The sequence below is a fragment of the Rissa tridactyla genome, chromosome 4 (genome assembly GCF_028500815.1).
Source record: "Rissa tridactyla isolate bRisTri1 chromosome 4, bRisTri1.patW.cur.20221130, whole genome shotgun sequence".
Classification (NCBI taxonomy): domain Eukaryota; kingdom Metazoa; phylum Chordata; class Aves; order Charadriiformes; family Laridae; genus Rissa; species Rissa tridactyla.
The window spans coordinates 9284449-9312112 of NC_071469.1; the positions used below are offsets into that span (position 1 = coordinate 9284449).

Consider the following 27664-nt stretch of genomic DNA (forward strand, 5'->3'; position numbering starts at 1 on the left):
CTCTGCCAAAGCAGCACTTCATGGATGGGCCACTTCAGTCTGCTTGTGGATTCAATTCACTGCTTTTAGCGTTCTTCAAATCCCACCAGTGAAGTGTAACCTAGCACTGAAGTGCAAGACAGATAAATAATATTACTTTGAAATCATCCATGTAAATAAATATACATACTAATTCCCATGGAGACACACACATACCTGATAGATAATGGCTGATTATAGTGTCAAAATAGCTAAAATAGACTGCACTTTTCACATGCCCATGTTGATTATCCTTCCATCTTGTTTGTATTGGTAAGAAGCAAGCATAGGGAGTGTGCTATCAATTACAGTCCTCAGTTCCTGATTTCACTAACTAGTCAGATAAAATTATTTCTGTGACCAATGCACAGAAACACCTGTTAAAAGCCTCATTGTTCTAAGTGACATCAACACAATTCTATATTAAAAGAAAAGAAAGAGACAGATGTATTACCTTTGACATTACCCTATTAGTAGTTTATTTAGAAATAACCACAGCTCTCAGCTACATAACTTGGACAGTTATGCTGATGAAAATCCTTTACAATGTATACAAAAGATTTAGGAAGAGATTTATATAACAACTAAAAGTAACAACACCGTCTTCTCACACTTCAGCCTATACTGTTGTCAGAAAAACCTGAAACCAAGAATACTCACTGTCAGATGGTTTTAGGTTCATGCCTCTAACGCATCCATCGGCTGTCATGAAAAGATTTTGTACCCCTCTCCTTCTCTCTCTCCATACACATAGCACCTCTATTCTGGCAGTTTATCCCTGCTCTCATTCTGACTGAGGAGGGACAATGTTTGTTTTGCCACCCATTATGTCTCATAGCTCATGTGGTTGTTACGTGCAATACATGAAATACAACTATATAAGCAGAAAAAAAAGAGAAGGCCAAAGATCCAACCCTGTATTTCCTCTTCCATATTCAGCTTTTTTTCCCTGAATCTACTCATGCCTTTCTAATTTATTTTTTTTTAACTTTATGTCCTTCACCTACTGCTATCTTGCATTCAACCTCTTGATTACAGACCATATAGGCACATAGTGCAAACCAGTGTCCCAGTTTCCTCCTCCTCCTCTATTCAAAACAGCAAACCTCAACCAAACAAAGAAAAAAAAGAAACCTGAAAACCACATCTGCTCCACAAAGCACTCCAGATGCAATGCCTACTGGCCATGCTGCAATTGTTCTGTTCGACTGCTCATGCCTCTTTAGAGCTGACATGCTGCAGGGCAGAAATTCCTTTGTCTGGCACATCTACCTTTTGTGAATTGCAGTGTACATTTGGAGGTGAACACAGGGGTCTCAGTTTGATGCAGGTTAAAAAAAAAAAAAAAGTCATGAAAATCAGGTCATGAATATAGAGGTAAATTAAAGCCCAGGCTCTGACCAATGAATTTAATGGCTTCTTCACCTACACTGGAGAGATTTCAGGTAGGCAATAACTATTTATATTCACTAAATCCAGCACAATCGAGGGGCAGGAGGTGATTTATAAGATTTTGAAGGGAGAGGAGGTGATATACAAGTCTAGATCTAAATGTCCCCAAATTTTGGAGGAGTTCAACTCTCAATCAGTACCTTGCATTCCATGGTAACTCCAGTGCATGTGGTTTTCTCATTGAGAGGTTTGTTGGGTTTGGGTACTTTTTATACAGAACACACAAGTAATCAAGTCCATCTACAAGGACAGATTTTCATTTCATTCTTTACCCTTTAAAATAGATTAGGACTCCAGGTGGGATTTTAAAAGAGGCAATATTTAAAAATTAGCATATTTACCGTAACCATTTTAAAGCAATTTACATCCATCAATTCTTCTTACAGGTTACACATACACTAATGTCCACCCATGTGGACACATCACTGTACTAAAGAAAGAAAAACTGCATGTGTCTGAAGATGATAGACACGTGCTGCAAGGGCAATGGGGCTACTTAATAAAAAGTAGCTAAAAAGACTTGGGCTGGTAGAAGCTGTTGGACTGTAGCGCTGCATGCTAGCACAGTTTGATCTTTTTCATTCCATTAGAGGAAAAAACTGCTATGCAACCCTCAGGAACTTAGAAATAGGCTAGGAAACAGATCCATGGCTTTGCCTTTTGCCTTCCTAAGAGAATTATGTTCCACTTTTAAAAACAGCAATCTAGCAAGAAAATAGAAGTTTCAGGAAGCTACAAATACACATTTGTTATGATAAATTTATTCACAAGCTGAAATAGTACATTTTTAAAATGTTTTATTTAATTTAGTGAAAAAGTATTCATCTTTTTGATAGGTAGTAATTAACCATTATTCTGTCATAAACAGAAAAGAAAGATGTACCTATGGAGCATTTAACTGAGCATTGTGTTAATCACACTGCAATGACTCAAAACATAAAACCAAAGCAGTGAAGTTTCTTATATGAAGTGTTCCTTTTGCCAAGGAAAATACAGCCTTAACATCCCTGAAAGTTAGCTCATGATCAAATAAGCAAGCCTTCGATTCAGTTTTATTCAATCCTTTTTGATTAAATTTCAAAGACAGATACAAGCTGATCAGCTGTCATGATGACAGATTTAAATAATTCACACTTATGTTGAATATTAAGGCTTAGAAACTTCTCTGCATGCACAATTTCAGGAACTTGTGAGCAATGCCCCCAGATATCCCATGCTTTAAGTTAGATAACAACATTTATCTTAGCAACTGATAGAGGCACAGACCTTGAGCTCTACTGAGTTGATACATTAGAATTAGAGCGGTGAGAAACTGCAAAGAGGAGGAGGGTTTCTCCAAAGCGCTCAGGACAGCGCCAGAGCTGGGACTAGCTAACACACTGCACATCAGCCTTCTCAGTAGGAAAAGTATTAGATTCACCTTTTAAAAAAAAAAAAAAACCAAGCCAGTAACTACGCATTAACCATGATATGCGCTGCTTTCTTCACAGTGGCAGCCAAGAGTTCGAGGTTAAGGAATCAGCTAAGTCCGAGGGTAAGAATCACCAATCAAGAAAACATCTTACATATAACATATTTTATTAAAACCAGAAAATACGTGCATTTAAATACACTACTTTAATCAGTGTGAAGAAAAATAAAACTTTAGGCATCAAGATATTCCAGGTCCTCAATTGCATACCTTTGAATTGAAATTATTTTTTCCCCACTTTTCTCCAAGTATATGAATACTACATACTTTTCATAATGGAAGAGAGGCTGTGAAGGACTTAAAGACTGTACACAAGTGTCTTTGAGTGGGTACACTGGCATGGCTGATCCTATGGAAATCTATTTATGACTTTACAGGCCTTCAAGAGCCCAATAATGTCTCCAATTCAGCAGTCATGTGATTAATATAACCAATCCACTACTAGATTTTATTTCCATCCTATTTAGAGCAAATATACAAGTCAATCTGACCCAGTTCAGTCTTGCTTGAAACCTCCAGAGAATTATGCATAGATCTATGACATGAGAAAACTCATTTAAAACCAGATTAACATGCAAATCTGGTTTGAATTATTCACTTTACATCATTTATATTTTTCAAAAAAAGTTGGGCAACACATAGACTGTGCTCACAGAAAAGGGCCTGCATATCTGAATTGCTACATCTCAGAAACAACTACTGTAGTATTTTCCATTTTCTTAAACTGAACAATATATGGAAGTCAGACAAAAATTGTGGCAGATGGATTTTCCCCTTAAGGTAACACCTCATTAAATAAAGGAAATTAGAGAGAAAGAAATTTGTACTAAAGACCTCATTCTAGATGTAGGACAATGCTATTTGGCCTATTGACTTCAGCATCTTCAATATGTACATTGTAGTCCAGTCAGCTGCAGTTAAAGGCAGCAGAAGAGCCCTGCACTGGGTAGGAAGTATTCATTCCATCAATATGTGCAATACAAATTAACACAAAGCTGGAATCTTCAGAAAAGGATGCCTCCTTTGCTCCTTCAAGGACACAGTTAAGGAAATGACCCTACATTATCTGAAACATAACCAAGTACTGCTCCTTCAAGTTGTAAAAATATGAGAACCACCAAGCTATCACTGAAACTAATAACCTGGGCTCAACACGATCAAGCATCAGGAAAATAAAGGTGACACATAGCTCTACATAAGCTTTGCCATATAGAAAGCCATTACTAGCACACCTTAAAGCTTCCACAAATAGTTCAGGTCAGCCAGGTGAAGCTGAATCAAGGGAAGGCTAAGAAAAACGTGCTGAACAGTTCAGAGCTACTACACAATTTTCTTGACTGCAGGTGCACACATGCAGTGGGTTATCCACAGTTAAGAACTGAGCTATGGAGCACTACTTTTGATTAGGATGTCAACACACTCTTAGATATCATTCTTCATAGATGCTACTGCCATCTCCAGTTGGCTAGAGGATAGTAAACGTGAGGCATCACAAGTAATCAGGATTGCATTTGCACTGTACAGGCACAAAATTTAGCACACCAAGGACGGGCAGTGAAAGGCTTTTCTAGAACTGATCTTGTTGCTTACAGAATATAGGGTAACTACATGAAAAATGGATCAAATCCCATTACTCATCTCCTTACCAACCTGTGCATCATACCAAAAGACTGATGATTAAGTGACATTTACTGGAAATACGCAGACAAACGTAATTTCTAATTCTCTGTATCTTGTTTTTGTATGTTAACTTCTAACTATAAATGCCAAAATCATTACCTTGAGCCTTGCTGAAGTAAAACAGAGTAAAGGGTTATTTAAAATCTGTTTGGTGCAGAGATAAAAGTGGTAAATTTAGGATGCAATGCCTTGATAGAGACATTGGACTAGTGGAAAGGCAAGGGAGTGTTCAGAGTGACCTAAACCTTGAAGATACGCTTTGTGAGCCTCAGAGCTGCAGAGCACAGCTTGGCAGTCTGCAGAGGCTCCAAGAGGAGGGCTGCGTTACAAGCTGCCCAGCAAAACAATGAACTTGCAGCCACCCACAGGAACTGTATCGCTGCTTCAGAGCGCAAAGGGACTCACTGCGTAGCTGCAAGTATTCCCCAAGGTGTTAAATCCTTATGTGAGCCAACTTTGCGTGCTTCAGACAAACAAAAGTGGTCCAAACAATCAGAAACTTAGCTTCCAAGAATGAACAATGCCACGCACACACACAAAAGTTTAAAGTTCTGATAAATGACACTGCAGACATGCAAATCCAAATAGATATGAATTATTTCATTGGTTTTAAGTGTATTTAGTGGAAGCACAGTGCTGTGAAATTAAGAACAATTAAGAACACAGGTGATTTTCAAAGATATGCCTGCCAATGGCCAACATGTGTTTTTCCTAAGTCCTTGTTTATCTGATTAGCTGCATACCTTTCCAAAATGATATCTACACTAAAATATGAATTACCTGACTAGACTTAAGCCACATACCCAATAACTTATCTACTAGAACAATTAAACAGCTGGTACCTACATTAATCTAGTGAAATGAGTTCCAAGTTAAAGACTGAAATTCTTTATCTTTTTTGAAATATACAAAGCCAAAATGGAATGTCCTATTAATATTAAAGGACAGCTACTAGTAAAAGTCAGATAGTTCAGAGTTAAATAGAATGATTTGTTGTCCCTAAGCACTGATACACATATTCACGGTAACATCCAAGAACCTATCTGTTCTAACCTCCACTGAGCAATATTGTTGCTAATTGAACATGGAGAATGGGTTTGTTCCATCAGATGTGTTCGTTTCTTCTAAGAACACCCTATGGAATATCAAATGTACTAAATATAGCTGTCAACATTAAAAGCATGCAACTTGAAAGTGCTATTAAAGAGCTAAGTGTACTTCACTTGGCATTATAAAGCCAAAGCCCTTTTTAAACATACATCATGTTATTAGAGACTATTCACATTAATGTAAAAATCATCATTCTTAATATATATTACAAGACGTGTCTAGGCTACTTGCAGGCTCAAGAATTCCTCAATTTCTCCCACATTTACTGGTAATTACATAAATGAATCAATAGTGTTTCAAGTAAGTAAAAATAAAGATAGTTAATTGTAGCAAATTGATACATTAGCTTTCCATTCTAATCCAACTGCATCCAGGTAAGGCTTCAAAATAAGAAATGATGCAACATCTACAAATGTTTGCCGACATCTTATTCCACTGTATTTGCTATTGAAGTGTCTAGGTGCTATAAATTTTCAGGTACAACCCTGTATAATTATTACAGGTTTTTAGTAAGAAACACCAGGAGACGCCAAGAAAAGCCTCTGCTCAGTAACTAGTAGAGGCTATTTGCTGTCCCTAATGTAAATACCCATGAGAATCACGGGGGAGAGAAAATCCAAAAACAAAAGCACAAGCGAATCTAGAAATAAGTAGGCCTGAGGAATAGCTCACTGAAGTCTCAAGCATTATTCCTATGTCATAAGCAGAACTGCTGTACATCTGTTTACTTTCAGAGGCCTCTTGCTTCTACCTCTACAATTCCATCCAAATTCACAGCACCCCATGGATACCATTTGAGAGCAAAATTTAACGTGTTTAGTGGTACTGTTGTATGTCAGAGAGGTCTCGAACACTGATGGAAGCTCTATTCATTTAAGAATACTGGAGTTAAGCACCACTAGTACAATAACATTGAATACTTCAGGCAAAATACATTCATTTAGCATGACCCCTATTAGTTAGTCTGCTTGCTCCTAAAACATGCAAAATTAATTTCAAAAACGTGATTTTAAGCAACGTGGTATTAAGCACAGCAAGCAATTTGTGCATCTCCCTTGACCCCCCTCTCCCCCTCTAGTTTGTGGGAATTTATATTAAGTATTTTATTCCTACCCTAAAAATGCACTGAGATCACTATCTTATTCTAAAAGTAACTCAAGTTAAACACAAGATGTGCTTCCAGGAAATTAAGAAAAAAACCACCTAGCAACACTTCCAAGAGCAACATATATTCTTCTCTTAATTGGATAACTACTCAAATTAGAGAGTAAAATTAGCCCTGGTATAAAACAACAGAGAGACTGTGGTAAATAGTCTATAAATTCAAATACAGGCTGCATAACCGTGAGGTGTCTCAATTCTAACCAGATAAATAAATTACTATATCACCTATTATACATTGGTAAACAAGAATTTATCAGAAAGAAAGTCTCCTCTCTACAGTAAATTGGGTCAGTTTAAAATACTAAGAGAACCATGGAACAGTAATGTCTCTTCTAGAGCACCAATAAAAAACCAACTTATTCTGACCCTTTACCATAGTAATTGAAAAACATTCACGTTATTAATGTCAGATGGTCCAAAACTGAAAACACACCCATAGCAAAACACAGTAAACTCACAGAAAGCAAAACTACTTTTTCCTTCTGGATAAAGCCTACATAATATTCATGTCTGGAGTTAAACACTGATATTGTTCTTCCAAACAAGGCTGATCCAAGAAAAAAATAAAAATAAAAATAAAAAGTGAATTCAGAGTAAAGAATGAGAGCTATGAAAACATAAACTATCATCCAGAAAAGACTTCTCCCTTGTTTACTCTGTGAACCACACATTATTAGAGCCAAATCCCACAGGCCTTGTTTTTTGTCAAAATTCCCACTGACTTCAGAAGCCATTTTGCCTAGTTCTTCCGCAGCCAGGAAAGACAAATGCAATCTTTTCCTGACACACAGCAGAACCTTCTTATGTAGTTCATCGTCTCTTTTTTATTGTTGGCTGTCCTAGAGCAGCCACTTTTTTATGGTTACGTTTTTCCCATTGCAAGCACTCAGTAAGGAATAGTCAAACTCTGATTAGATATTACAAAACCTTCTCGGAAGGCTTTCTGAACCACAGCCAGCGGGATTCCCTGCAGCATTAAGGGCCAGCCTTGCTCCCACTACAGTCTGTGGGAGTTTTGCCAAGGATGTAAGTGGCATTATGACTGGTCTCCAACAGCAGATATTACCCATCACACTCTAGACTTGATTAAAGACCTCCCCACCTGCAAATATATAATAAATAAAGGGCTTAATTGCATAATTAATTATAAGGGCTTTTAAATCCACAATAGACAACGCCATAGGTTTTAGGTAGCCCACATACACCAAACAATTCATTAGGTTAGTATTTGCTTGACATCAGTTTACAGGAAGATTGCAGCGGGATTCAAAAGCTACATAGTTTTCAAAAACCAGAGAACACAACAGGAAGCAATAAAATAAAGTGAAATCAAAAGAATACCACCACATCCTAGACCTACAGGCAGAAATAATTTCATACTGTGTACACAAGCCTCCAACAAAGGTTTTCTTAACAATATATGCATGATGGACAGTGATTTTGAATAGTAAGTACAGTGCTGCTACTAGACTTTTCCTTTTCCAAGGCACCAGGCAGAGATGCAGCAGTGTACACAAGTGGGGTGTAAAGTCAATGGGATTACATTTTCCTAATTATTTTCTGCTTGAGGTTTACATCACATACACAAAATGAGATCAGCCGGGACTTGCCTCTCTAACAAATCACTCAGACTTAAACATTGCTCAGATAAACAAAAGGGGGGGGGCAAGGCTGAGAAAAGGCAGAGAAGTGCTTCTTCAATCACAGTTGCAAGGAACAAAAACCTGGAGGGGGAAAAAAGCTGTTGGACCGCCACCAAATCTCCCCCCACTAGAGACAAGAGCCCATCTGCTGAGCTCTGCAACTTAGCTTTAACTACCATTCAACTCGCGTCTCTGCAGAGATCAATCTACAGAGCTGGCAGATGGACCCCTGCTTCCCTGAGTCGCTGTGTTATTTGTTTAATAAATTTAATTAATATCCATACTGCATTGGATTGCTCCCAGAAAGGGGGCTGCAGCTCTCTCTTTCCCCGATAGCAACATGATGAGTGATTTCCCAGAAAAGACCAGATAACAGTACCCCCAGGCCATTGAAAAATTAAAAGTGCCATGTGCTTACATTACTTCGCATGTATTAATTTTTGCGGTGCACTAATTTGTTCTTGAAGCCTATTTTAACTTTATGAAAGTATGGGATTTTGAAAAAGTCATAATTCATTTTGTTTTATATCAGTTACAAAATTAGTTGGAAAGGAAAAAAGCATCAAATCTAATTGGATTTCCAAAAATTTTATCTATTTGCAAGAACGAAACAAATTGTTAATGAGGATGTCTCCTCAGGCAATATATATTGTCACAGTTTCTGCCAACAAGTTACAGGCACTCAGGGTCATGTTGGACATGTTTTACTTTAATGCTTAAGAACATACTTATTTTAACCAATAAAGACATATTCAGCCCACATAAAATAATTTTTAAAAGTATGAAGGATGAAAGAAAATAAAACTACTAGCAAATTTTTACAGTAAAAAGCATAATAAAACAACACATGCTAAGATATTCCAGCAGCAAGAGGAAGCATAAAATATGCACAGCACAAGTGTTGAGAACTAAAAATGTTATTTGTCTTCAATATTAGCATTTTATATTTGCTTCATTTAAAGTGTTTAATTTTTCATCCTAAAAAATGAAATTGAGGCATAAGTAAGAAGATGATTTCAGTCAAGGCTGTTTAACTCGCAGAGTTGTGTTAAATGGATACACTTCTCTTTGGGTCCCATTTCCTTATTAACTCACCTGATGGCTGGAATATTTCACGTTCATGCTTATTAGCTCAGCTCCAGCAGCAGGTGTCCTAGCGGACAGTACAGGCTTGCCAACGTTATCTTCAGCATCTAACCTTTCCTAACACCTTTTTCCAGAAGTAACTGTGGCAGGAAAGGTTAAGCACACCTAAATACTTACCTCTGCCTCTGGGGAGGGGAGGGTGAGAGGTACCCATCCCTCAGGTCAGCCAGCACACCTGCTCCTGGGACCAACCCTCTAGTCCATTTGACTAGAAGTCAACCTTATTTATTCAAATAATGAGTTTAAATATGAGGCCTTTGCTAGCTTAGGTGATTATGAGTGAAGCAGGTTAAGGGACAATAAGACACAAGTCTGCACACAAACCTGAGGAGGCATTTAACTACCGCTCCCTCTCCCCTCGCTGCTAGTTTATCCCTACACATTAACCTTTTCCACCACTGCTGCCATTTTCATAACGAATGTCTAACCCCACCTTCAGAAAGCAAAACACTAAGAATACCAGTGACCACAGGTGTTCTATCACCAAAGACAGCAGTGATAAAAATTAGGAAATAAGGGCTGGTACACTTCAGTGGTGTCCAAAAAGCAATTACCTTCTAGTTCCAGAATGAAATTCACTTGTTGAAAGAATATCCAGGAAGGCAGCCCTGCATGGAAGGGGGAACAACTGAAAAGAACTCTTCAAAACAGCTGAAGAGCCCTCTGTCTACTCTGGCCACATGCTTTTCAGTTGCAGCTCCTGGAGAAGTGGAGGCAGGACCGGCTACAGGATACAGAAGCCTGGCAGTGTCCCCATCCACAAAAGCAGGAGTCACAGCAAAACAAGAAGTGACAGAGAGTTAGCGCTGCTCTATGGATAACTTTGGGGAATTCTTTTCCATCCAGATCTCAAGAATTGCTACACAGAGCTTACTAAAGGAGTGTTTCAAGGAGGCATTTAGTGCAAAACACTTGTACAGCTCAAAAAACCGTTGTCACACGTACTGACAGAATTTTCTTGCAGGTCTGGGGCATTTGACTGTTCTGAAACAAATTTTCCCCTTAATATAACATTTAAACAGTCTTTTCTCTCATACCTCTAACTTCCTAAAATATTTATAAAATCAAATGACAAGCAAACAACAGTGACTGGCTACCAAATATTTACATAGTAGCTTTTATTCATTAATTGTATTGCGTTTTCCATACAAGTATTGTTTATTATTCCTGTCCTGTGAGCAGGGAAGCTGAGTCACAAAGAGACAGCAACTTGCCACAATCAGCCCCCCAGTGCCAGTGGTACAGCCAAGAGCAGAGCCCTCATTCAGTCCCTCATGTCCTGAAACTCCTTCTTACCCAGTGTCTAGAAAGATCATAGTAAGTATCTGGAGTCTTGAATATAGTGAGCATTAGAAACAAGGCAGGTTTTTTTAACGGGATTTACATTTCAGACTGATGGAAAGGAAGAAGTACTATGGAACAAGCCGTCAGCATAGTAATTCCACTAATTTCAAGAGCTTCAAAATCAGGTATACAGCATTACATCACTCAAAGTAACTGTGCCACTCTTATATAGGGCAGGTTTGATACCCCAAGAAATGAAAATCCTCCCTACAGCCACAAAACAGCCATTGCACAGTGTCAGTCAAAATTTCAAGCTACTATAAATGCACCTCATCCATGACTAGTGAAAGCCTATGGGGTGAGGGCACAGTTCATCCTTTGTGCAGAAGACATCACTGGCTTCTCTGCCAGGAAATGATGGGAGGCTGCAGACTCTTTCTATTAAGGGAAACACGCAATGGACTCACCATTTCCCATAGGCTATGAATGCCTCACAACTTGTGACTTGACTTCGAAGAGAAGTTTCTAGCTCTGTTTTTCACTGCCTTGGCAACCTCATTTCCTTACTATGATTCAGTTTTGTTTGCCAAAGGGAGGCTGGTCGTTTGTTGTCTCATCATACTGAGCTGCCTTGATATGATTAACTTCTTTTTTTTAAGCCTCATTTCTCCCTCCATAACATTTTTGTAAATTGTTATTTATCATCCTCTAAATCTGAAATGAAAAATGACTTGAATGACTTATGTATTTCATTTCCTAAAATAAAATGAAGTAAGTTTTTAAACATGGCAGGGAAAAGGGGAGGAAGAAAACTTGCTATTTGATGGAAAATTCTAATTGTGACCATATGATTTTTGCATTGTAGGGGTGGGTTAGGTTTGAGGGTAGGGTGTTGCATTTTTTGGTTTTTTTTTTTCAACTTCTCCCTGAAAACTATCAACAACATCAGCACTAAGAATTCACTTTTTTAAAAAGTCTGAAGTTTCAGACATCAAGTTCATACTCAGGTGTCTGAAAAGGAAATTAATTTTAATGCAACATAAAGATCAATATTCTATAAGTGAGAATCACGCAGTTATATTCAGGAGAAGCAGATTTCTTGGACCAAAATCTGTGTACTTCCATAGCAGTACTAATTTTCACAATCTACCACATACTCATAATGGTATATGAGTTAATCAGACTACATCTGCCTAAATTTATTTTCACATTCTCAATGATATGTTATTAATTGGAAGACTAATTCACCTGACAGCCATTAAAGACACACAATAACATTATTCATATTACCCTGTGAAGTTATATGTGTGTAAAATATTTGAGAAAGCACAGAAAAGCAGTCACCTATATAACAGATATGCTGTAAAACCCACACAAGCTTTTTATAAGACATTAAAACCTCAACTTCTCTTTAACAGATTTACACCTGACCTTATTTCCCCCTCTTCCCCCCAACCACCCCCGCCCCTAAATTCAATGTGCTTTTACATTCAGGAGTGCGTAGTCCTTTCTAAGTCATTTTCCTTTGCAAATCTCAAAACACTAAAATGACAGGAAAGGTAGGGTTAGACAGACCAAATGCTGGAAAAATAAAGAAAAGGTAGCTAATGTGACTCATTCGTATAAAGGAAGCATGCAAACCTTAAGTCTACCTTATAACTTATGTCAATCTGCTTTGTGTTTTTCTTGTGACTACAGGAATTTTGTCTTACTTGAGCTGTGTGGACTAACAAGAAGATGAAGAAATCCTCCAGGTATTACCCTCTTCAATTGTAATGCAGAAGGAAGAAGGTCTTTGTAAAAGTAAATTAATAACACTCTTAACCTTCCTTGTGTCTTTTTCCAAATCAATCACAAGTTGAATTGATAATGCAGCTTCCAGGACAATGAGAAGAGTCCTGTTCTTTAAATATACTCATGATTTTTATGTTTGATCAGTTAGTTGAGGGGTTTTCTGTGTTTGTTGGATTTTTAAGGGGTTTTTTTTCCCCTTTATTTTGACAATTTCCAAATCAACAGAGGATTTCAAGTTAACTATAATATATTCCTGCCATGTATGATTCCCTGGAAATAATCAATAAGAAGGATCATAAGAGGAGTAATTACAAAGGCTTCAGGTCACTTTGCACTTAAATAAAGGCAAGCAGAAATCTGTGGGTTGGATTACAGAGAAACGCACTTCCGAACATAATCCAGCATCCTTTTCCTTTCGTCTTGTTTTGAGCAGACTACCCGGGAAGTGTGTTAGAGCTGTCTCATCTCAATCAACTGATGTTACCAATTGCTAGAAGAAGATAGGATCCTATCATTAACACCTCTGAATATATCTTTTCTTTGGTTATCATTTTGGACAACATCATTGTTAAACCAGAGGACATTTTCCAGAGTCACATAACACTGCTAATCTAAGGTCAATCACCAATTCAAACAAAACAGCTAATGGAAGAATTTACCATAAAAAGGAAGCACTGTCTGTCCTTAGGGCAGGGAGGTATCACCAACATGAAAGGTTAGTAAAATATGAGTTCAAGAGAACAACTGGAGCTTCAAGTTGATCTCTCATCACATTGTCAAAGGTAGAGAATTAATTTCTTCACATAAAACATTTTATGAAAAATAAAAAATTAAAGCCCATAAAAAATAATACCCAGACACTACAATTACAATATGATAACTGACAAACACAATGGTATGCTTTGACAAGATGACAAATATATATTGACTGCTATTTAAAATATCAGCTAGAAAATCTCCAGGAGTATCTTTAGGTGTCAAATAGACTTTTCAGAGATCAGAAACCATGGCAAAATGGACAAAATTCCTTTGTGTGGAGTTCCAGAGTCCACACAATTCTACCAAACCCAAATGAAAACTAGCTAAAACTAAAAGCCTTAAAAGGCTGAGGAAAGTCCTTTGAGGACATGCTCAAGCAATCAGACATCTAAGGCTGACTTGCAACTCACTCACTTGGAGATCTGCTAAGCAGCAGCGGACACTTAATTACATATTCTGAAGGGAACATAATGTTACCTTAATTGCCTTAACCATATAACAAGTGTGAGCAAAGAAGCCAGTAAGAGCAATACTACTTTTCCCAGACATTGTTGACCCCAGTTGTTGTTGGCCTCTGGGATTCACTTCAGATTAGAGCTGCTAATACACAGAAGAAAGAAAAGGTGGGAAAGAAGAAAAATCAATCCCACGTTCCAAAAGCTCCACACAGAGGCTGTAACTAGAAGTGGATAACTTGGAGCTTCTACAATAGTTATTGACAGTTAATTTCTAGAACAGATAACAAGGAAAACTCTTACTGAGGTCTAGTGAGTGGGCATTATACTACCTGGGAAATGAATCATCATTTACAGAACTCAAGTGCACTTAATAAGGATGAGCTCATTCTAATAATGCGATCTGACAGGCTGACATTCCCTATTACTGACTTTTGAGGTCACTCAATGAATTTTTACATAGTCCACTAGTATATCGAGTGCTAAACCTCTACCACAAACTGACTTCTACTACTAGTGTACCTGAATTACACCACTGACTATAAGCAATCAAAAACTGTAGAAGAAAATTCAGAAAGCAGATGATGCAAGAGATATTTTTGTGTGAAAGCATCCTACTTCACAATTTTTGTGAAGACAAGGTAGTGTCATAAATTGCCACTGCCCAATTAGGATGCAAGGTTTCCAAATTCTGTTGTATGTGTCACACTTACAACCAGAAACAATCATATAACATTAACAATAGCTAAATATGATTGTCTAGTATTATCTTCATTAATCCATCCATCTGCGGGTTATTCAAGCAGTTCTACTTTCAGAAGGCCTTAAATTAAACATCTAAAGAAGAAAAAAATTGCCATCATGATGACAAGCAAAATAATGCTCCACATTTTAGACTTGAACACGACATTTGAATCCAATCCCAACAGTAGCGCAATTCAAGTATTTGGAAATCCAATTGCACTACAGCTAAGCCTAAATTTTATTGAAGTATCTATCTAAAAGAAGTTAAAAAAATGTTGATGTGTAGCTAGCTGCAGCTCGCTGTAGCATGACACTGCTGCTGAAAGCAAAAAAGTAAACATACATACTTCAATGAATCAATCAAAGCGGAATGGAGGAACCATCCTTCATATGTGTATGGGATGTGTATTACACATATGGGAGAGAAAGTAAACAGAAGGTCTAAAACACTACCAGAGCAAAAACTTGGTTTGGAAGTTTTGTTGGGTAACTTATTCCACAACGTATGGTATTTTTGGCCAAACAGCAACCCAAAACTCAATCTGTCAACTTAAATGTTGTTGTCTTTAGAAACAAAACAATAGGGGGGAAAAGCAGCCAAAAACCTTTAAAAAACAGAATAAACCTTTCTGCAACAAAACAAATAACATCAGCCTTGTATTATTTGTAAATGACACAGCATCAGGTAAACTGTTTCACACTGTTCAAAATTATAAAATCATAGAATTGTCAGGGTTGGAAGGGACCTTAAAGATCACCTAGTTCCAACCCCCCTGCTGTGGGCAGGGACACCTCCCACTAGATGAGGTTGCTGGCCTTAAAAGCTTCCAGGGATGGGGCTTCCACCACCTCTCTGGGCAACCTGTTCCACTGTCTCACCACCCTCATGGTGAAGAACTTCTTCCTAACATCCAGTCTGAATCGTCCCATCTCTAGTTTTAATCCATTCCCTCTAGTCCTACCATTACCCGACATCCTAAAAAGTCCCTCACCAGCTTTCTTGTAGGCCCCCTTAAGATACTGGTAGGCCACTGTAAGGTCTCCTCGGAGCCTTCTTTTCTCCAGACTGAACAACCCCAACTATCTCAAGTCTGTCCTCATACGAGAGGTGCTCCAGCCCTCTGATCATCCTCGTGGCCCTTCTCTGGACACGTTCCAGCACGTCCATATCTCTCTTGTAGTAGGGGCTCCAGAACTGGACGCAGTACTCCAGGTGGGGTCTCACGACAGTGGGGTAGAGGGGGAGAATCACCTCCCTCGACCTGCTGGCCACGCTTCTCCTGATGCAGCCCAGGATAAGATTGGCTTTCTGGGCACTACTTAATTTCACACTGAATAACCTGACTAAGTGTTTCATGTCAAAAACTAATCTTTGCAAAAGATACTATCTGATCTACACCACTTTATTCAAACTTACAATAAAAAAAAACTATCCTGCCCTGAGACACAGGTTTTTACATTTGAAGTACTTACATGTCATTACTGGGTGAGAACAAAGTAGCTAGATATCTTCTAAATATTGGATGAAAATTAAACAGTGGATTCCACTAATCTGAGTGGAACAGCTGGCACAGATGAGCAAAGTTATCTTAAAATCACTCTTACTCTCCACTTTTACCGTTTGGCACTCACATCACCATCCTCCATATACCATTATCCCAGCTCCAACTCAAAACACTTTCATTCCAGAGAAACAACCTGTAGTTTTATGCAAAGTTAAACAGATATCGTGTATGTTTGATAACATACTAGCATCATCAGACAATATCTCCCTAAACTTGGACTACAACAAACGGCCATTAACAAAATACACAAGCCTTCATAAATTCAGCCTGGTTTTGTACAATCTTTTCTGTTTGTGAAGTGCCACAAACAATGGAGTGAGTTTACTCTTTTAAGAAATTTCTACCTTCTCATTGAACCAGAGCAGTTTCCCGATTTTACTTGGTGGATTTCTCCACTTCCGTTCGACTACTCCTTCCTCAAAGTCCCATCTTCCTTACCACCCTAGGACATCAAACACATTAGCATAGGCTTTGCTGTACTGTATAAGTCAGACCAGAAAAATTACCTCAATGCACATCTCCAATAAGCAAAAATCAGTCAAAGAAATCCTGAGGCTGCTGACAAAATCGTATTGGGACAGGCTGGTATCTTCCCTCCACAGACTTGTCCATTCTTGACATTACATCTTTTTGAATATATTTGCGATGTTTTTCTCCCTGGAACTCTTCATCTTGTAGATTTGGGACAGAAGAATTTAGAAGTAACTTGAAAGTATTCTAATAATTTAATACGCAAACTTCACTTAAAGAGCAGGTCAAGCAGCCTTCTTAGGCCCTTGCAAAATACAAAAAACACCATGTTTTCTTCAACTTCCTTAGAAAACACTAGAGAAATATGGTATTTCTAAATCAAAGCTTTTCTAACGGTCTCACATAAGTTAACTTTGTTTACAAGCATAGGATAAGATTTGCACTTTTATAAGAAATGGCTTACAGGATGACCCTTGCTTTAAAAAGACTCTTCCACATTATAAACACTGTGAGTGTATGACAAAAGCTCTAAAACCTGCATGAGCGGCTTATTGGTAGAACTTAAGATACTCATTATAAATATTACTTAAAGTGAAGGACAGCTTTTCTTGTAATTTACTAACATTTCTACACTTACTGGAGTGCATTTAAGGGACTCATCCTTAAGAACTGAGGATCCTAAATACGCCTACGACTCTGAACTTTCACATCCTCTTGGCCTGAAATTGTCAAAGTAGTAAAACCCCTTTGAACACTGCAAGAGTCACTCAGTTTGCAAGGTTTCAAGTACAATTTGAGACCCAATCAGCTTTTGCAGATTGTCTCCTGATAAATTACCACCTCTCTCTGAATAGCAAAGGCTGCTAAGCTTGTGAAGTTTATTTTTAACTGATAGTTAACTTTAACTTACAGTTATATTTTAATTTATAGTTATTTAAAATTTAATTACAGTCATGTCACTCAAAGCTTTGTATGGGCTTTCTTTTTTAATGGTAGACATAAATCAGTAAAATAAATTAAGTGCTACTGACTGCTACATAGTTATACGGCAAATTAATGAAATTACTCAGGAATACACAGGTAATATAGGCATAAACAATACTGAATCCAACAAGTGGGGCAAATGCACTATCAAGCCTGTCATGCAGCCATGAGAGAAGCTAGGGGGTACACCATGAAAGACAGCTATCTGCTTATTTTAAGTAGCAGCACACACACAAACCTCAGTTATTAACCCACATCTTAGTAACTCTGCTGCCCTTGCTCGGGCAGTTTTCTCCTAGTTTTTCAAGCAGTTCTTTTGACAGCTTGCCAGGCTTGTTCTATGCTATCTCTTTTTATGACCTATTTTGATAAATTAAAAATCATCATCTTCGTACCTATTGGACAGACGCAGCTCTTGTGCAATGATGAAGATTACCATACTTCAAGCTTGTGTTTTGGAAACAGCATGTTACTGTCTGAGCCCTTCTAGATAGCTTTTACTGTAGCTTACTCTTCCTTTGTGGCTGCCATTCACAGCCCAAATCTGTGTAAAATAACCTTTCTTTACAGGCACTCATTCAACTCCGCAACACTACTATTTACATGGTAAGATAGCCAAACTATATCTTAACCAAGAAGTCTTGAAGTAACCCTGAAAGTAGCAGTATACTGAGATTGTGACTCTAAACAAAATTCCTCCAAGTCTCCACAAGCTATTTGAAAATATACTGAATTTCAAGTGTAATATATTCCTGGAGATGCTGGTTTCTGAATAAAACGTAATGCAGCCATTCTGTCTTCTCGTTGTAACCAAGGATCTCTTTTCTGAAGACCAGGAATATTAACCCCAATGTCCTAACCCAATCCTGAAATGGATATTGCAGCTAATTTCTGACTATGTAAATAGCCTATCCATTTTCAGTTTGATGGGCTATTTATGTTATTTTTTTTCCTTCCTAAAAATGTTATATAGCCCTACTGCTCACTGTTAAACAGCCTCTGAGTTTCACTACAGAGGTGCTACATGTCAGGGGTGGATGAAGTGATCCTTTTATATCAATTAGCAATTACTGTAAAGTGCTTTGGGGTGAAATGCCACAAAGGATTAGAACTTCAAGGGAAGAATAAGCAGCAGGAGCACATGAACTCATAAATGGCATAGATCCTATTTTATGTAAATTGCCCTAGTAATAAAGAATGAGCAAAAGGTCAGATAAATACAGAAAGTGACATATAAGCAGAGTAGTCTCCGAATAGAATGTTTTTTCTAGTTTTCTCAGGCACTACTGCGTCTCTAGGCCAATAGCTCCCTCATCTGAGCATCTGTAATATTCAGTAATACAATATTCTTGGGTTTTACTACCCTATGAGTTAATTTCATTCCAGGCTAACATAGTGTGGGCTCATAAAATCCATCAGGAGAATCAAAATCTTTCCAAAATTTGGTAACAAAATGCCAAACAAAACAAAAAGCCTCTCTTCTCTTCCCAAGAGATGTACACATACTCCCCACACATCTAGTCTCAGGAAGATCATTATTCCTGTAACAATTTTACATAGGATTGATGAATCTAGACAGTATAAAGACAAAAATCTAAACTACTCGTAAAGGACGGAACACATCAATAAAGTAACACAATCAAACATACTTTAGCAGCCTTGCAATTTGAGATATTACAGTTCCATTCTAAAGACTCATTTCTTATTTGTGCATTTCCATATCACAATAAACAATCTTGCATTAGCTTAAAAGATACGTTACAGTGCTTTCTCCAAAACATGTAAAAGGAAAACAAGAAAATTAATCACTGGTGAAAGTAATACATTTCTTCTACTACCAATACATCAGATCTACATTTCGTTAAATATCAGCCAAAAGCTGAAGTGAAAAAACTTTCACTGTTTACATCCGGAATTTAAAAGCTATGGAAATGAAGAATCATTTACCTAATACTTTACTAGGGGAAGAAAAAACAAAATATAACTAGCAAGAACACAGCAAGTCACATTTGATTCTAAATTCTTCTTTTAGTAGTGCATTCCATATTCCAAATAAAAGTAAAGTATCCTATATAATTAACAATGTGGCTTTTTAAGCACCAACAGTTCATGTACTAGCTCTTTTAGTTTGTCTTTACCCTTATACAACTTCTCACTTAATACTGAAAAATGACATACGAAGAGCAAATTATGCAGAGTGCTTACTGCAACATTTAAAAAATATCCCCCAAGCATGCAACAAAACGCTTCATTAATAGCATGAAAAAGACTTTTATTATATCTAATTCTTTACTAATATTTTCTGAGATGTAAACACTGCAGTAAACAAAATACCTTAAAAATACCTCAAACTCTGTAAAATAAACCAATTTTCTTTCCATTTCAATTAAAAAAAATGACCCGATGCCATGTATCCCATTTAACATGATTTTCAGACAGTGCATATATACAATTTCTACATCATTAACTCATCTCCCTGTGTTTCCAAATGTCTCACAGTTCTGCTGGGTAAGCATTAGTTCATTCATGGTGTTAAATGCTACCTTTTATATGTCGGATACTTTACTTGTTCAGTTATTTAATGCAGAGCTACTGTGGCTGAAAGAAAAAAAAAAACAGCATACAAAAGAGACCTCAAAACTATTTCTCCTGTGGATTGAATTTTACTCTTTTTAGATGGGTAGGTTGAAATTGATACCTAAAAAAATACAATTATCTACTCATTTTTATAATAAAATTTTTATACATATGGTATATGCTATATAATTCAACATGACTATGCAATTGCAATACAGTCTTATAATGTTCTGTATGCACATGAAGCGCATATGGATGAAAAAGCAGAAGGAAAAAAAAAAAATCACAAATGAAAAAGAGCAACTTCTCACTAAAGCAGAGAACTGCAAGTCAGCAGATAAAAATTTCCCAATTCTGTCACAGACTGACTATGTTACTGCAAATAAAAACTGGTCTTTCTATGCCTTTTCTTCCCTATAAAGCAGGTAATACTTCTCCCTGACCTCACAGAGGTGTTACGATGCTTCATTTTTATAAAGCACTCCTGTCTGCACACACCTGTGTAGATGGGACCATCACTGGATCCAATGATACATGAAACACTGCAGAAGCTTTCTACAGGCAGTAACTCTCATTTAAAAAAAATAAATCTAGAGACTAGAAATTTCAAACATAGACCTATAATTTTTTATTCAGTGGTTAACATTGACTTGAGCTGAAACTTGTTGAACACCAAGGGAATGTTAAAGAAAGCATTACAACTACATTGGATATTGGAAAACATTTATGCTAAGCACCTATCAAAATTGGAAGTTAGGCATGAAACACCATTCCCTGTCACCAGCGCTGCTGCCCAGCTCTGCCCTCTACACTGTCACCCAGCTTCTCTCTTCTGCAAGTCTACTCAAAACAAATGGCAATATACTTTCCTGAGATAGAAGCCCAGGAAAGCCCTTCTGACAGCCAGTCTGTGGATAGGTTTCAATCACTGTCCTCTTTCACCATTTATTCTTAGGGTTTGAAAGGCTCATGCATTTTACAAGATCCTCAACAAAATGGCCAGACAAATCTCAAAATGAGTCATTTATTAAGAAGATTGATGTATCAAATGAAAGAAAAATAGATTTTAAAAAGTGTTCATAATGTCTCCAGTCTGCATTCCCTGCTCAGTTACAGCTGCATCAAAAAAAATTTAGATATTTTCCAATACAAAGCTCACACATACACAGAAGGATTTTAACAGATCATCAGCATCACACAGTTTCTCCCACATCTCCCTCTATAGGTCCACCTTAAAACAAATTATTAGAAGTATTTACATTTCTTCGTCTTTGATTTAGATTATATGTGAACAAATAACCCGTATTAAGTTATGAAGTCTTCAGACATGAAGACACACTTGAGGTTGAAAAAGCTTATTTAGCTGAAATTGCTTTTGCTCACTTCCGCAATTTCTGCTTTTGATAAGTGGAGCTGCTGAAATACATGAAAGCAAATGCTGCCCAAAATATCAGTGCATTTTATGAAAAAAGCTGATTTATGATGTGGTTTCTATTAATTTCTGCAACTCTTAATAACAGATCCAACCTTTCAGTTGCATGTTTCCCATTCAATCTTTAGGTGCTCATTAGCATCAGAACACCCCAAATCCTGACTGGTTCCCTAACTGGCTGATTAAGAGTAACGTACATGGCAAACCCAAGCAAAGCAAGAGTTATAGAAGATAAAAATTAAGAAGTTAAAGAAAAATCAACATACCATTTTGCAGGAAAACAATATAAAAAGAAGGCAATCATTTTATTTACAGGAATTTTTCTCCATTATCTGAAGGGCAAAGAGACTCTTAAGTTTTCATATCACAGTTAAATAATTGACCTTTTGAATACCAAAAACCTGCATCATGTACCACATAGTTGCTATGGCAATTTTTCAGTTACAATGGACAAAATAAAAAGTGAACCACTAACGTGGTCTCTGTGTTAAATAAACAGCACACCTGTAGACTTGATAATTAGAGTTAACATAACACATCAGGTAACCAAAAACAGAGCCTGGCATTTCTCAAGTCTGCACAGATACAGATGTTCTTACCTCTACTCCCAGACCCTCTGTTTAATCCTTGTAAATCATTCCTAATAACCTACCCTAGGTGTGATCCCACCACATGCAGCATTTTGCAGCATTAACATTCAAGTGATGCACTGAGATTTGTCTCTCCAAACTAAACCTTGTCCTTTCTGTTACAACATTGCATTCCCCAACTACTGTGCTGTCAAAGGCAGGCCAAAACCTAGTATGTGAGATCACCAGATTGCTTTTGTTACTTCTTGTACAGCATCCTGCCCAAAAGACCTACCACGTTGCCTTTATACAAAATAGCAGTGCATTTCATTACAACTGCACCAAAGGCTGGTTGACAGAAATCACTTAACGCTTGTGGGTGTAATGCTGCTGGTGTCCCATGTTCCACACACAAGATCAAGTTAAAGAATGAAAAGGGTACGCAGTAAAAAAGTCCATCCTAAACCGAGAAAGATGCTACCCTGCTACCAGCAAACTCCCTTTTAGTGGTATTGCTCAAGAGTGTTCTGCCTTGTATACTCATAGTTGAATATGTAAACTGATGTATACTTAGAAATATCCCCACTTGTGAGTAGGGATACTAATTTAATGGGATTTCTCAGGGTATTATGGCTTAGTGCAGATATTTGTGCTGGCAATCATAGGCGATAAAGTTCTGGCACAGCAGTTTCCTACTTGTATGTCTAGAAACCATTATACCAGGTGCAGGTAGCAGCCTGCACCAGGCAACCCCCTCTGTCTATTGAGCAAGAAACTGCAGGAGCACTGACAAGGCATAAGTATCCTTGCCATGGCTGACAGTTTTAGGCCAACACCCCAACCATATCACACCAACAATGATTCATTCAGGGAAGAACGACAGCATCATGCAGGGCTTGCAAGGTTAGGAAGACTCCAAAGTGGGGTAGCTGAAGAAGGAAGTTCCTCAAGAAGTCGGAATTGCAAACAAAGTGGAACTGGGGAGGTGTTGGGACTAGGAAGAACAGTAGAATTAGCCACGGCGCAGGAGGCAAGACAGGGCTGACATGTTCGTTTTCATAAGCTTAGGCTCATCTTTTAATCTAAGATACACAGGGAAAGCCCATGCAGCAGGAAGAAGTGAAATCCAAAACAACAATAGAAAGAGAGTTTTCATTATTTCAGACCAGTCCAATGATTTTGTTTAAAAATTTATTTACAATATTCAAATATTCAAGACTGGCAGTACTACCCCACTCACATGCAGCATTCCCCTCCTCATGACTGCCCAACTTGTGCAGCTCAGCAGAAAGTCCAGATCACAGAGAACATCAGACTGACTATCTTGCATGGGGCGCTTCACCTAGGAACTCACTGTGAGCCTGAACAGCCTCCACTGATGCTTGCAAAACTAGCAGCACCACTTTACCCAGCAGTCTGTCAGTAAGTTTTGGGGACTGGGCTAAACCCTGATACAATTTGTTAAACAGAAGTTCAACAGCTAAATCATGCTTTAATGAATACATTGATTTAATGTATATACAACATGCCACACAAAATCCTTCATTCCACCTCTTTCTTAGGAAATTACACTATGCCCTCAAGAAACAAAGCTACGGATAGGTACAAAACGTATCATATAACAAGAGAGTTTTATGGTTTGCTTTGCTATTAGCAGAGGGAATTGCTACATCTTCCCTTGTCTGTGCAGGTGGGCTTCAACTTTTGCTAGCTATGCTGATATGATGCTTTGCATAGTCAAGAACCTCACACACAGGAAAGTCTGGTAGAGCATACAACCCATAAAACTTAAGCAAGCAATAGTATATGTCCAAAGTTATCAATGTACACATCACCTACATTGCTCTAAACTAGGCTGGATGCAGCAAAGCAAATGTGCACCCCCTTTTTTTTAGTCTTCCATCCGTTCAATCCATTCTTCCCACCCCACATAAATTCACAAAGCTGTCCTTGGAAGGAGGGTGGCTCATCTGATTACTGTGGTGCAACTTTGTTCCAGCTTCAGCTTTACTTCTGCCACAGAGTTCTTGTATAACTGCCTAAAATTAACCACTGCACTTCCCCCCGCATCAGTTCTTCAGCAATTATAGCCCCAATTAATTCAACATATTATGCAGTGAACACATAAACCTGCATGAAATCAGTATAGAAAATACTTTCCTTCTTGCAGTGCATATCTCATCTATTGAATTCTTTCTGCCAAGAACCCACTTAAATGCTTGTATTGCATCCAATAGAGTCTAGATGCTATTGGAATAGCTACTCTGTCAGTTGTTACACATACCAACTATGAAGAGGCAAAGTCCATTGTAATACTGTCTGAAACACCTTCACTTTGGAGCCAGGGAAACCAGCAGAAGCCAGTAGTTCCCCAGACACCTTCACTAAGAGGAGAGGCTGCTCATAGTGTATTAAGTAGATATTCTAAACATAACCTGTGTGTGATTACTTCTCTGATCACAGCTTCAGGTCTGCAAGGATCACACGGGTCCCTAGGCTTTGCTTGAACTCTGCTCTTCCTCTGTCCCGACTGGAAAAGTGAGCTGCATCACCCCTCATAGCAGCAGAAAAGGTGAGAGTCCAGAACATTGGGATTCTACTCTGCTTTCACAAGGAAAAAAAAAAAATAATAGTATTTTAATACCAGCGTGAAAAACAATGCAGCTAAGAAGAAACGTCTCTGCAAACACCGCCTTTCTTCAGTTATTCTCAGTTCACTTTTCTTTTTTCCCCCTCTACAAGTTAACAAATGAAGAAGTTTTTAAAAGAGTTATTGAAGAACTAGTTGGTACAATACATTGATTGATAGTAGATTTTTCCCTTGAACAGGATTTGCTACCTGAAATTAATTTTCAAATAATAGTTTAGGAAAAAAAGGTCCCAATTTATGCAGTCAGCATAACTGCACACATATTAACATTTTAACTATGTTAACGATGCATAAAAGAGAATCATACTTGTAATCTCCAAAGCAGTTCAGAGATGTGAGGAGAGAAAGAAACACCTTTCAGTCTGCTCCAATCTATCTCCCAGAGAACACCCTAGCAATGTTTTTCAATTACAACATTTTAAAATTATTTAACTGTTTCTTAAATTACCTGCCTACATATAGAAATGCATAACACTGAATAAATGCACACATGGCATTCCTATAGATGTATTTTTTTTATAAACAGAAGTCTGGCCTCAAAAGCTATTTATTTTTCTAGATATTTTCCCTCAGGATCCCTGTTGTCAGCTATTCCATGTATGATTTTTTCTTCCCCTGTTTCCTAGTCTGGTAAAGTTTGAAGGCAGGGTAACACTAAAAACATTAAAGATTCATTAGGAACATTTTATACATTTTTAAAATCCATCCTTATTTAAAAAAAAAAAAAAAAAAGAAAGAAAAAAAGAGAAAAAACAGTCTAGTTGATCTAGGGGAAAAGGCAGTGTAGGAATTCAGTCTGCTTTGCCAACGTGGGTACCTGAAGGCATAGAAAGGTATAGGCAGCACTGAGCAGGGACATGGGCCTCAACAGGGCTAGTCAACATGGCGAGACCGGCGTACTAACATGACTGCTCCGCCTGAGGGATCCAAACTGATTTCTTTTAAAGACAGTCAAACTACATCTGTGTGGCACTAAGCCCAGGCCCAATCAAGATGACCTGGTTTCCTTTATTTTGGTTTGCTTGATTACTGTCTGACATTCAGACAACGGCTGTCAGACGTACATTCAGGTTTTCTCTCAACCTGCCGAGACATTTTTCTGTTCCACTAATAATTTGAGGGAGGTCCACTACCTGCTGCATAGATTTCTCATGTTTGTAGCTGATGTTTTGCATCTCATACTTGAAAGTTATTGTTATTTTAAAGCAGGAATTCATTCTTTATTATGATTGTCCCTCTTCCCCAATATATTGCTTCAGATCCTAAATATCAAGAATATCAAGAAATGGCAATTCTTAGTTTTTAAAGCTTAAGACAAGAATGACTCAGACTGGTTTGTTGTTGGGTTTGGATATTTGGGTGGTTTGGTTTTTTTTGGTTTTGGGGTGGTTTGGGGTTTTTTGCAGGGGGTGTGGAGATGCGTTTAGTTTGGGGTTTGTTGTTTTGGGTTTTGTTTTGTTTAAGTTCTTGGATGTATATACCTAAATTCTGCATGCCATAGGGACTAATAAGGTAAAGGAAAACGGCCATAGACAACATCTAGTCAGATCTAGGTATTACAGAGCACCCAATTTTTCTTTTTCCTTTTACGAGCTATTCTCAATTCACATTATTAAAAAGGTAAAAATTCAATTTATATAGTAAACATTAAAAATAAGACAAAACACTACCTGAGAAAAATAATGTTAATTTCAGAGAAGACACGGTAACAATTCAGGAGTCTGGGGAATGAGAGACTAGACTGAATCAGGAACATAAGGAATGGAAGAATCCCTCAGAAAATGGGAAAAATTGATGGAAGGCCTGGGGTGGAAAGATCTGAGCAGCACATTCTCTTTAAATTATGTATAATATACATAAGGGGGAACTGAGATCTCCCACAGCAATACTCACGTAGGCTGCAAAGACGCATGGAGGATCTTGTTCATCACCTGCTATGACTGCTGAAATGTTGCTACATTTTATGAAGATATATTTTGATGATGGGTAAATTAATTCTATCACATACTGTGTATTAATTGCTCCCAAGGGACAGCCCTCTCCTTATTTATATAAATTCTCCATTCTTCCATAATCCTATCAAAAGGTTACTTGTTCCAAAACCTTCCACCTTACAAATCAATCAAACCAAAAACTGAAACCTTCAAGTTTGCGGCTATGTACCTTTTATCATAATTCACAGCTGAAAATTTGTCTTACAGATTCATAGAATAATTTAGGTTGAAAGGGATCTCAAGAAGTTACCTGGTCCAGTCCTCTGCTCAAAGTGTGGTTAATTTCCACATTAAATGAGGTTCCTCGTGGCCTTGTCCAGTCTAATTTTGAGTCTCTCTAAGGACAGAAGTCTCACACATTGTGTTGCATTATGTTCCAGTGAAAAGTCTTCCATCTTTTCAGGCATACTGTTCAGAGAAAGTAATTTCTAAAATTCTTTAGGATCCTTCAGAATTTAATAAAACCCTATGCAGTAAGAATAAAAGATTATTTTACACTACTATTGCACTACTTTATCTAGAAATACTTTACAAACTTGGAACTTCTGTTTTTTTTTTTTTTTAAATATGTATGTATAACTATATCCACATTCACAGAGTATTAATTTTGAACTTGTGAATATAATATACACATCAGTACCTATTATACCTATTATTCCACCCTGTTTTCAAAAGATTAAAATTAATCATATCAAGGAATTT

The 27664-nt window shown here is 37.6% G+C and overlaps 1 protein-coding gene across 12 annotated transcripts in view; it reads right to left on the bottom strand.

Annotated features, from left to right (window-relative positions):
* Positions 1 to 27664, bottom strand: part of WT1 (WT1 transcription factor) — a 144765-nt gene that overhangs the window by 40171 nt on the left and 76930 nt on the right. Inside the window, exon 12 of one of the 12 annotated variants that reach the window (XR_008466050.1) lies at positions 25748 to 27370. The exons of the other annotated variants lie outside the window; for them this stretch is intronic. The gene's annotated coding sequence lies outside the window, so the exon portion shown is untranslated. Of the gene's footprint in view, positions 1 to 25747; positions 27371 to 27664 lie in introns of those variants that run through there. 12 annotated transcript variants of the gene reach the window in all.